Here is a 10,298-nt window from a genome sequence, read left to right on the forward strand (position 1 = left end):
ACCGGAACCAGAACCACGACTGAGCGAGCCGGTTGCGCCAGACCAAACAGCCCCATCACAGCCAGCATCCTTGGAACACGAGCCAGAACCAGAACCCCGGACCAGGGAACACCCCAGGCCGCAACGCACACGTAGGCCGCCAGCGTACCTTGAGGACTATGAATGCGACCTCCCGGGCAGGACTGGAACTTAGAGGGGAGGGGTGTTATGTACTGAGTCGAATAGGATCCAAACTGCAGCAGTCTGATTGGTCCTAGAACAATAGGATCCAAAAGGCAGCAGTCTGATTGGTCCTAGAACAATAGGATTCAGAATGCAGCAGTCTGATTGGTCCTAGAACAATGCAGCAGTATGATTGGTTGGCAGGAACCACCCAATCATGCTCCAGATTGAAGTGAATCCACAACCTGATTGGTTTACAGTACAATTCCGGAATTAGCCAATCATGTGCAGCCCATTGTGTAAATAATGTATATAAGGCAGATACTTTGAGGGGACTTTCATTCATTCCTCCTCACCACTATGAGCTGAATAAAGAGCATGAAATCACTTTGCGACTCCGAGTATATTTCACAGATCATCGTAAACACACAGGGATTTGATCATAGAAAGAATAAAATCATAAGATCATGCATCACAGCGACAAACAACAACAACACTGACATCTCCAAGAAGGTAAATGCTTTGTGTACTTGATAGCATAGCTCGTTTTGAAATTTCAAGTTGTAGCTAAGAGGATAACGTGCTTTCCACGTAAACAGTTTGGGAGCCAAGAGTTTTAAAGATGTCCCTCTGTTTGTTCTCCTGTAAACAAAGAGGACCACACTCAGCTTTGCTAAATTGAAGAGTAGAAGGCGAACTCTCATAGAACCATCGTCCACGTTTAGACATGCCGAAAAGTGTCCGTGGAACTTAAGGAGGAAATGTGTTTATGACTGTTTGATATTGTGCCGTGACCTCAAATGAACATCTTTATAAACATGCATACATCAATAAATTATCTCTCTCTCGCGTGCTTGCACAAAGATGCGAGTAACCGGGGGGGGGGATCCCATCCCTCCTCGGCAAATTCTGTAGGAGCAGGCATATGGAAATTGTATAAGGTTTTCTCTACCATCTCTGGTATGGCTTCCTTTAAGGGAATATCCACAAACCAATAATAATAATAATAAATAAATAAATTATTATTTATATGCTGCCCATCTGACTGGGTTGCGCCATCCATTCTGGGCGGCTCCCAACAAATTAAAACACAATACTGTACAACATCAAACATTAAAAACTTCCCTGAACAGGGCTGCCTTCAGATGTCTTCTAAAAGTCAGATAGCTGTTCATTTCCTTGACATCTGATGGGAGGGTGTTCCACAGGGCGGGTGCCACTACCGAGAAGGCCCTCTGCTTTTTTCCTTGTAACCTAACTTCTCACAGTGAGGGAACCACCAGTAGACCCTCAGAGCAGGACCTCAGTGTCCAGGCTGAATAAATTATTCTAGTCGGCCTACTAAGTCTCCACTCCTGTGGCAACAAGGTGTGGGGGGATAAAGGTGGTTGAACCACCACATCTAATGCTCTACTAGGCTTTTCCCAACAAGGTGAAAGTGTGGGTGGAGAAGAAATGCTTTCCCCTCCCCTTCTCATTTTGCTATTTCATTCTCAGGGTCATAGGACTGCAACCTAGAGAACTGTTTTTCTGGGCATGTTAAAATTGCCTTGAGTTAAACCTGCTGGAAATATATTCAGGATCAAAGCAAAAATAATGGTCTTATTTACTCAATGGGGGGGGGGGGCTCCAGAGGAATGTTCTTTCTACGAAACCTCTGGAGTCAATTTGGGGAGGGTGTGGGGCGCACATGAGGGAGAAGAACGGTGGAAAGTCGCTCAGTGGTACCTCGGGTTAAGAACTTAATTCGTTCTGGAGGTCCATTCTTAACCTGAAACTGTTCTTAACCTGAGGTACCACTTTAGCTAATGGGGCCTTCCGCTGCCGCCGTGCGATTTCTGTTCTCATCCTGAAGCAAAGTTCTTAACCCGAGGTACTATTTCTGGGTTAGCGGAGTCTGTAACCTGAAGCGTCTGTAACCCGAGGTACCATTGTATTGTGGTAGCAGTAATCCTTGCAATAACAGGATGACTTAATTGAATGCTGCACAGAGAACAGCCAGGATGTCCATACCTTGCTTGTGGACTTCTGCAAGTTTCTGGCTAGTGCTCTTGGACACAAACCGATTCCTTTCCATGGACCTTGGGTCTGATCCTGCAAGGCAACTCTTGCGTGAGGAGGGACAGTCTTGTTTTTTGTTTGGTAACCACTGGGTATTTGATGAATAATGTGCAACTTGGGAACTACCGTATTTTTCGCTCTATAAGACACACCAGACCACAAGATGCACCTAGTTTTTGGAGGAGGAAAACAAGAAAAAAAATATTCTGAATCTCAGAAGCCAGAACAGCAAGAGGGATCGCTGCGCAGTGAAAGCAGTGATCCCTATTACTGTTCTGGCTTCTGGGATAGCTGCGCAGCCTGCATTCGCACCATAAGACGCACACACATTTCCCCTTACTTTTTAGGAGGGAAAAAGTGAGTCTTATACAGCAAAAAATACAGTATACGGATTGTGGGATTTTTTTATTTATTTATTTACTGAGGATTATATTGTCCTCTTGGGAATTTTCCTTTTTTAATGGGAAACTCAATTATGAACACAATAAATATAATACAACGGAAATAATTTTGGAGTGGCAGATTTGGAAGGTGCAAATGACAAGAGAAAGATCCTGGGGGGGAAATGAGAGTCATTTGCGCGGGGGTGAGCAGAGCACCTAGTCCTGGAAATGGCAAGGCAAGGATGCAAGAAACGCCCAGGATCAGGGTGTACTACAAAGAGAACATTTTGTGACCACTTCCTGGCCAGGACACGAGACACACATCCCTTGAGTGCACATAAATGTCTCCCTGCATCTCACAGTGCAGACCAGAGCTATTTTCTCACATCCGCATAGCACCGCATTCTTATTTTCCAGCAAAGAACAAAGGGTTTTCTCCCCACATCCTCCCGCTTTTGCTAACTGGCTCCCTGGGCTGAGCTACCAGAACGAATGCCGGACCTTGTGTGGCAAACTCCTGGAAAGTGTTGGCTGCTCTGGCAGGCCTCCCGGTTTAAGAAAGAGTAAGCTCAGCAGGCTTCAATGCTCTTTTGGTGTCCCCCCCCCCCCGCATTGCTTCAGGGAAAATTATTGCACCTTGACTTAGTGAAGTGCTGATGGCCAGAGTGCACATTACTGACTTAAAACACAGCAAGGCTGGTTTTTCTCTCTCTTCTGTGTTTCAGATCACATCTGCATTTTGCTGTACCCACACTGGTAGGCAGAGAGCAGGGCCGTCTTAGCATATGCACCGCTGGGGTGCAAAGATCCGCCTAGCACCCCGAAATTTAGTTTAAAAAAGGTAAAGGGACCCCTGACCGTTAGGTCCAGTTGCGGACGACTCTGGGGTTGTGGCGCTCATCTCGCTTTATTGGCCGAGGGAGCTGTGTACAGCTGGTCATGTGGCCAGCATGACTAAGCCGCTTTTGGTGAACCAGAGCAGCGCACAGAAACGCCGTTTACCTTCCCACTGGAGTGGTACCTATTTATCTACTTGCACTTTGACACACTTTCGAACTACTAGGTTGGCAGGAGCTGGCACTGAGCAACAGGAGCTCACCCCGTCGCGGGGTTTTGAATCGCCGACCTTCTGATCGGCAAGCCCTAGGCTCTGTGGTTTAGACCACAGCACCACCCGCATTTAGTTTAGCTGCCCCCAAATTAATTTAATTTAATTAATTTTGGGGGGGGCAAACTCAAAGTGGTTTCGGAGCAGGGGGAATTGCTCACCTGTAACAACAACGCAGCGGACGGAAAAAGCTGCTTTTGTTTCCTGCCTTGTCAGAAATATTTGACACTACAGAGTAACCAAGCGACGGGGGCGGGGGGGAGGAACTTTTGCTCCATTGCTTTTCACTGCCACCGATCAATAGTGACTGGTATACAGTAAGTATACATTTGGCGCCCCCCAGAATTTGGCGCCCGGGTACCCCAGGGTAAAGACAGCCCTGGCAGAGAGGGCTTGATAACAACTTCATGTGATTTATGCGTTCTTATCAGATCAAAGTAGGTTTGGGGAAATGCATCAAAACTCAGTACTTCTCAAGAAGCTACAGGATAGATGCAGATTGTGGCTAACACTATGTGTACATACTAGTGGTGGAGACACACTGAGTGATGAGTAAACTGGGAGTGCCAGAAGCCAGATGTACCTCAGTGAGGAGGGAGTTCCAGAATTTAGGGGCTAACAGGACTTTGGGAAATGATATATAATGAATTGGAAAAAACGTTTAAAATAACTTTTTCTAAAAGACCAGAAGACTTTATTTTAGGAATTTTAGGTGCCAAAATTCCAATGGAGCAGAAAAGACTTTTTATGTATGCGACCACAGCTGTGCAGATGTTATTGGCCCAGAGATGGAAAGAAGACAAAGTCCCTACCAGAGAAGAATGGCAGATGAAGGTGATGGATTATGGCCAAATGGCAAAAATGACCAGAAGAATCAGAAATCAGGAAGACCAAAATTTTAATAAGGAATGGGGGAAATTTATAATTTATCTTAAAAACCATTGTAAACAGCTAAAATGGTTAGTAGGATTGGAATATCACTTGTAGTTTAATGGTGACCTTTGGAAATAATGGAGATATAATAGATTTGGATTATTATAAAAGATGCAGGAGGAAATGATTAACAACAGGATCCACAAAGGGGAGGAGGGAAGTCCAGGAGATTCTTTGGAATCTTGTTTTTATGGTGTATGTTGGATATATGATTGTAAAACTTTAATCTGAAAAATCAAATTAATAAACTTTTTAAATAAAGAATTTAGGGGGCTACCACAGAGAAGGCCCTATCGTGGGCCGCTTTTGTGATCCTGAAATTCTGAGGACAGCAAAACTACCAAGAGCAGAGGCGCCAGCTTGCAAGGGCGATTAGGGAGGCTAATGTCACACGCATGACGTCAGGACATTGGGAGGAACTGAGGGTGGAGTCCAACATGATGGCCGTGAGGTTTCAATAGCCAGTGGCTCCTCCCCCACCTCCTCATGGTACTACCACTGGCAGGAAGCTGCTTCAACTCTCCTTCCCTTCCACAGAAGGAGAAAGAGGAGAAGGAGCCGGCCACAAGAGTCAGTTCCGTGCTTCACATCTGCCATTTTGGAATATTGAGAGGGGCTGGCCCAAACTCAAAAATATAGGGGGCCAAATGGGCTCAGCCCCCTGGAACTGGTGGCCTTGACCAAGAGGGACCCCTCGGCCACTCTTTACACCATGAAATAAGGCCACCTCTAAGAAATTTGACATTGCACCTTAAATTCTGTATGTAGCTTATTTATTTTTTTAATATATCAAATTAACAAACTGCTTGCTCAAAAAAATCTCTCTCTTCAAGTGATGTACTAATCCAGTGCTTATGGTGGAAGAACAATGACAGCATAGTGATCAAAGCTCCCACTCTGTTCGAATGGAAGAATTCCCCACAAATGTATTTGCATGCGATATATATTGTTCCTTATTGTCAGTGAAGCAACAGGGTGATTAAGGCATGATCCCTGCACACAAGTAAAACTGGTCTGGTTGGCGGATTGGATTGCCCTTTTTGGAAGCCTTCTTTTGTTCCATTTTACCTACCTGTAAAATGGCAGAAACTCTGATGGTTCTATTGTGCCCCGGAGGTGATTCATAAGCTGGTCTGTAAACGTGCAGTCCCAGCAAAAGCAGGCAGTAAGTTCCAAAACAGTGTCTCGACAACAATGATATAAATTGGAGCATGAACTTAATACTGGCTGCTTGCAAAAGCATTAGGTAACCGAACATCAAACTCTTTGCTCTTGGTTATTTATTTTCACTTAATGAAGGCAGGGAGTCCATGCTTAGATTTCCCACAGAGATCTAGCCAATGAATCAAATGGAGAGGTGCACAACAATACACAACCTTCGACGTTTTGCATTGTAAGCAGACGCAAGTCCTCGGAAGTGGGGTTTGTTTCTGGAACGGCATCTTGCAAATTTGCCTGCAGAGGAACAAAAAAGAGGCAGATTTTCCCAGGAACAAAGATGAATAAAAAATGGTAAATGTGTCTGACAAGACAGGGAACACGCTGCTTCCCTCTTTCTCTGTGTCTGTTTTATTCTTTATGGGGCAACCTACCTTTAGAGGCAATACATGCATTCGGCATTGCGAGCCAGATTTATATGGGGGATATATATTTAGAGCTTGAAGCTAAACAACGGCCACCCCACCGCTTATATTAGGAGTAAGCAAGTAATTCTGTTTACAAATATGGAACAGTTGCTTCTGCAAATGGAAGCCAATGGCCTCCATGACGACTTGCAGCCCGCGAAGCATCTTTTCTAACCGTTAAACTTATGTTATTGTTTTAGAAAGAGGCAGTTTTCTCCTCATCTTCTTGAGCTGCCCTTTAAAAAGGCATGTCTACCGTCAGAGAGGGATGCAGGTGGCGCTGTGGTCCAAACCACAGAGCCTAGGACTTGCCGATCAGAAGGTCAGCAGTTTGAATCCCCACGACAGGGTGAGCTCCCGTTGCTTGGTCCCTGCTCCTGCCAACCTAGCAGTTTGAAAGGACGTCAAAGTGCAAGTAGATAAATAGGTACCACTCCGGCAGGAAGGTAAACGGCGTTTCCGTGCGCTGCTCTGGTTCACCAGGAGCAGCTTAGTCATGCTGGCCACATGACCCGGAAGCTGTATGCCAACTCCCTCAGCCAATAAAGGGAGATGAGCGCCGCAAACCCAGAGTCAGCCACAACTGGACCTAATGGTCAGGGGTCCACTTTACCTTTACCTTTACCCTTACCATCAGAGAGGACTTCTCAGGGATAGGGTTGTGGGAAAAGGGTCTCTGTTCTGCAAGGAGGTGGTGGTGTGTTGGCAGCCAAAGTTCCCACCAAATAGTTTTGCGCGTGCGCGCGCGCACACACACACAATTATGCATGGCATGGAGAAAGCAGATAGAGAAAAGCTCTCATAACACCAGAATTTGGGGACATTAGAATGCTGAAGGTTGGGAGATCCAGGACGGACCAATGAAAGTACTTCACACAGCTCATAAACTATGGCATTCGCTCCCACAGGAGACAGTGAGGGGCAAAAGCTTGGATGGCTTTGAAAGACTAGACAAATCCATGGAGGAGAGGGCTATCGATGGCTACTAACCTGGATAGATAGGTTCCACTTCCACAGTCACAGGTAGTTTATAGAAACCACAAGAAGAGAGGTTGCTCTTGCACCGAAGTCCTGCCTGCATGCTTCTGCCTGTAGGCATCTGGTTGGCCTCTGTGAGAACATGGGGCTGGACTGGATGGTGTACATTGGCCCAATCCAGCTGGCTTTTCTTATGTTCTTACATGCCCTCGAAACTCAAGCTCACCACAGATACGCACACTGCACATTATTGTTCGGTGGCAGGCAGAGAGACAGGGCTTTGCCGGTTTTCACGTCTAGAGAGTGGTCCTCTACTGAATCAGCACATTGGTCCACCTAGCCCTGTACTGCAAAGTCTGACTGGTTACCACTCTCCAAAGGCAGAGCTCTTTCCCACCAGTGCTGATTAGAGAAGCTTTTACAGCTTCTAAGCTATTAACATCCCACAGGGATTAGAAGTGGCATTCAGGAACGGCAAAAAACACAATTTGCTCACTCCAGAAGCATCATTTAAATAAATATTTCCCCCCTCTGTGGTTAATCAACTCCTTTTTTGCCCTAACTTGGACTCTCCAACACTGAACATGCTCCCTTAAAACATGCCCATATTTCATTGGGTGCCAGGATAAGTCACTCATTCTCCATTCTATTCCGGAGAGAAGCAATGAGCATCTCTGTCAATGAACAAGTGTGATGGTGGCTGATGAAGGTTTCTTTGCCCCAATCAGGGGAGACCGGGGTGTGGGGGGTACATGTCCACACCATTTTGCATTCCTGTCTCATTTTCTGCTCTTTTTAAGATGTAGCAGCCATTTTGTGTGGTGTCACCCGCAGTCCCTTTGTGACTAGCGCCTGTGGCGTTATCACAAAATTCCAAAGGTTTCCATAGGTCCCAAAAGGCTGGTGAACACACACACACACACCATTTAGGACCAGGTGGAGAAGGCTGTTCTGAGGAAGGGAGGTGAGGTGTGATTCCATACCCTGCAAGTGTCTCAGAAAAACTGGGACATCCCCTTCATTCTTGCCGGAGAACAGCAGCCAATTTGGGTGCTGCGTTTTTGGGCACCATGCCCCAAAAAGCGCTTTTTTTGGTGGAAAATTGTGGCATGAAATCATGCGAGATTACGGCTCCCAAAATGGCTGCCGTGCTCTCACAAGAAAAAAACAGGAAGATGGCGTCCAGGAACTTGGTGTCCCACATTTTGCTGTCACGGTATTGGAGGGTATGTGATTCTGCTGAGTAATAAGTCAACAATTCATTAACAAAGAGTGTAGTTTTTTTCTCTTAAATAAAGAGTTAGCTCTTGTAGCATGGATATATTTTTATTTCTGCATGCTGCACCACCAGTGTGCATGATGGCACCTTGCAGATTTACACAGGCAACATGTATGAGTCCCTGCTCCCAAGGAGCTTACAACCTGAAACAAACCACATGGAAACCACAGACAAAGGAAACAACAGACAAGAGAATGGGAGGGAAGAACGTGGACAAGTCTCATTGTTATGTACTTGAAGCTTGGTTAGGATATTTAAGAAGACAAAGGCCACACAGAAAATGTTGGTTTTGAGGAGGGCTTGAGCCAAGGGAGAAAAGCAAGGCCATGCATATGTTCATGGAGCATATTTAAGGAACAAGAAATCTTATCACTGGCCAAGGGTAGTAAATGTGGGAAAAGTCATAGGGTGGGCCAATTGCTCGCTCCACCCTATACTTCAGCCTTGTTTCTCATCATTAAAAAAAAGTTTTGCATGCTGGTTGATCAAGAACAAACCATGTCCTCCTACCAGAGCGAGTCCTACATGGCAGTCAGCAGTGATTTATTTGCTGGAAAGCACAGCCAAATATTTGAAATTGAGACTTCCTGCTCCCACCTACACCTGCTGCACAGATTCCAGTGGTAGAGCCCTCCATGCAGAAAGTCTCAGGATTAGACCCTGACATCTCCTGGCAGGGCTGGGAAAGACCAGACCCTCCAAGTGTTCCTATTTTCCAGGGACACTCCTGGATTTCTGATTTGATCCTAGAATGTCCCACTGTCCATTAGGATGTCCCTATTTTCATTGGAGAAATGTTGGAGGTTATGCAACCCCCAAGCCAAGGAGATAAGTGACTATACAACCTATGGAAGACATCCGAAGGCAGCCCTGTTTCGGGAAGTTTTTTAATGTTTGATTATGCTTTTATATATGTTGGAAGCCACCCAGAGTGGCTGGGGCATGTTGCAGGATACGGAAGACTCCTGCCAGAAACCCCGAAGAGCCACTGCCATTCAGCATGGACAATGCCGAACCTGATGTGCCTGCATCCCAGGATTTGGCAGTGAGAAGTTTGTCCGGGGGTCTTGGAGATTTCACAGGAGCTCAAAGAGCAGAAGCCGTGTTAAAATGGGTCACCAGCATGTAGGGGTGGAGGAAGGGGTTGCGGTGGGGGCGTACCACCCCGGGTGTCTTCACTGAGGTGGGTGACATTTGGCACGCTGCCCACCTGCGATTCCCAAGCCTACCCTGAGCCGTCGGGGTAAGGGGGGAGCTGCGCAGCTTTCATGGTGCCATTCCCCCCTTCCCCTTTTGTTTTGACAGCTTGGGGGAGGCTTGGGAGTCGTGGGCAGGTGGCGCACCAAATGTCCGCCATCAGCAGCTTGCTCTGCCCCCATGGGGTCCATGCACCCGAGCTGCTATCCCACGCCTGGGAGGGCACCCTCTGTGCCCTGCCCCCTCTCAGGTCACGCTCTGCCCCCCTTGGGAGCGCACCCGCCCTCGGCAGTGCGGGCATATGCATGCTCCAGCAGTTTGGAGGCAAAAGGGAGAGGCGTGACCAGGCAGTAGTTAAGAGGATGAAAATCCATCAAGAGAGAGGATGTGATCTTTGTACAGCAGGCACCTGAAACGGAGAGACAGGTTGGTGATGCTATAGGATAAAAGTGAGGGATATGGCAGTCAGGAGAAACTGGACCTGCAAGGGCGTGCACAGGTATTAGATGAGAGCAGCAGACTGACACAGAGATGTATACAATTTTAGATCTTGGTTACACTAATGCGAGCCA

The sequence above is a fragment of the Podarcis erhardii genome (assembly GCF_964252035.2).
Source record: "Podarcis erhardii genome assembly, chromosome: 6".
Lineage (NCBI taxonomy): Eukaryota > Metazoa > Chordata > Lepidosauria > Squamata > Lacertidae > Podarcis > Podarcis erhardii.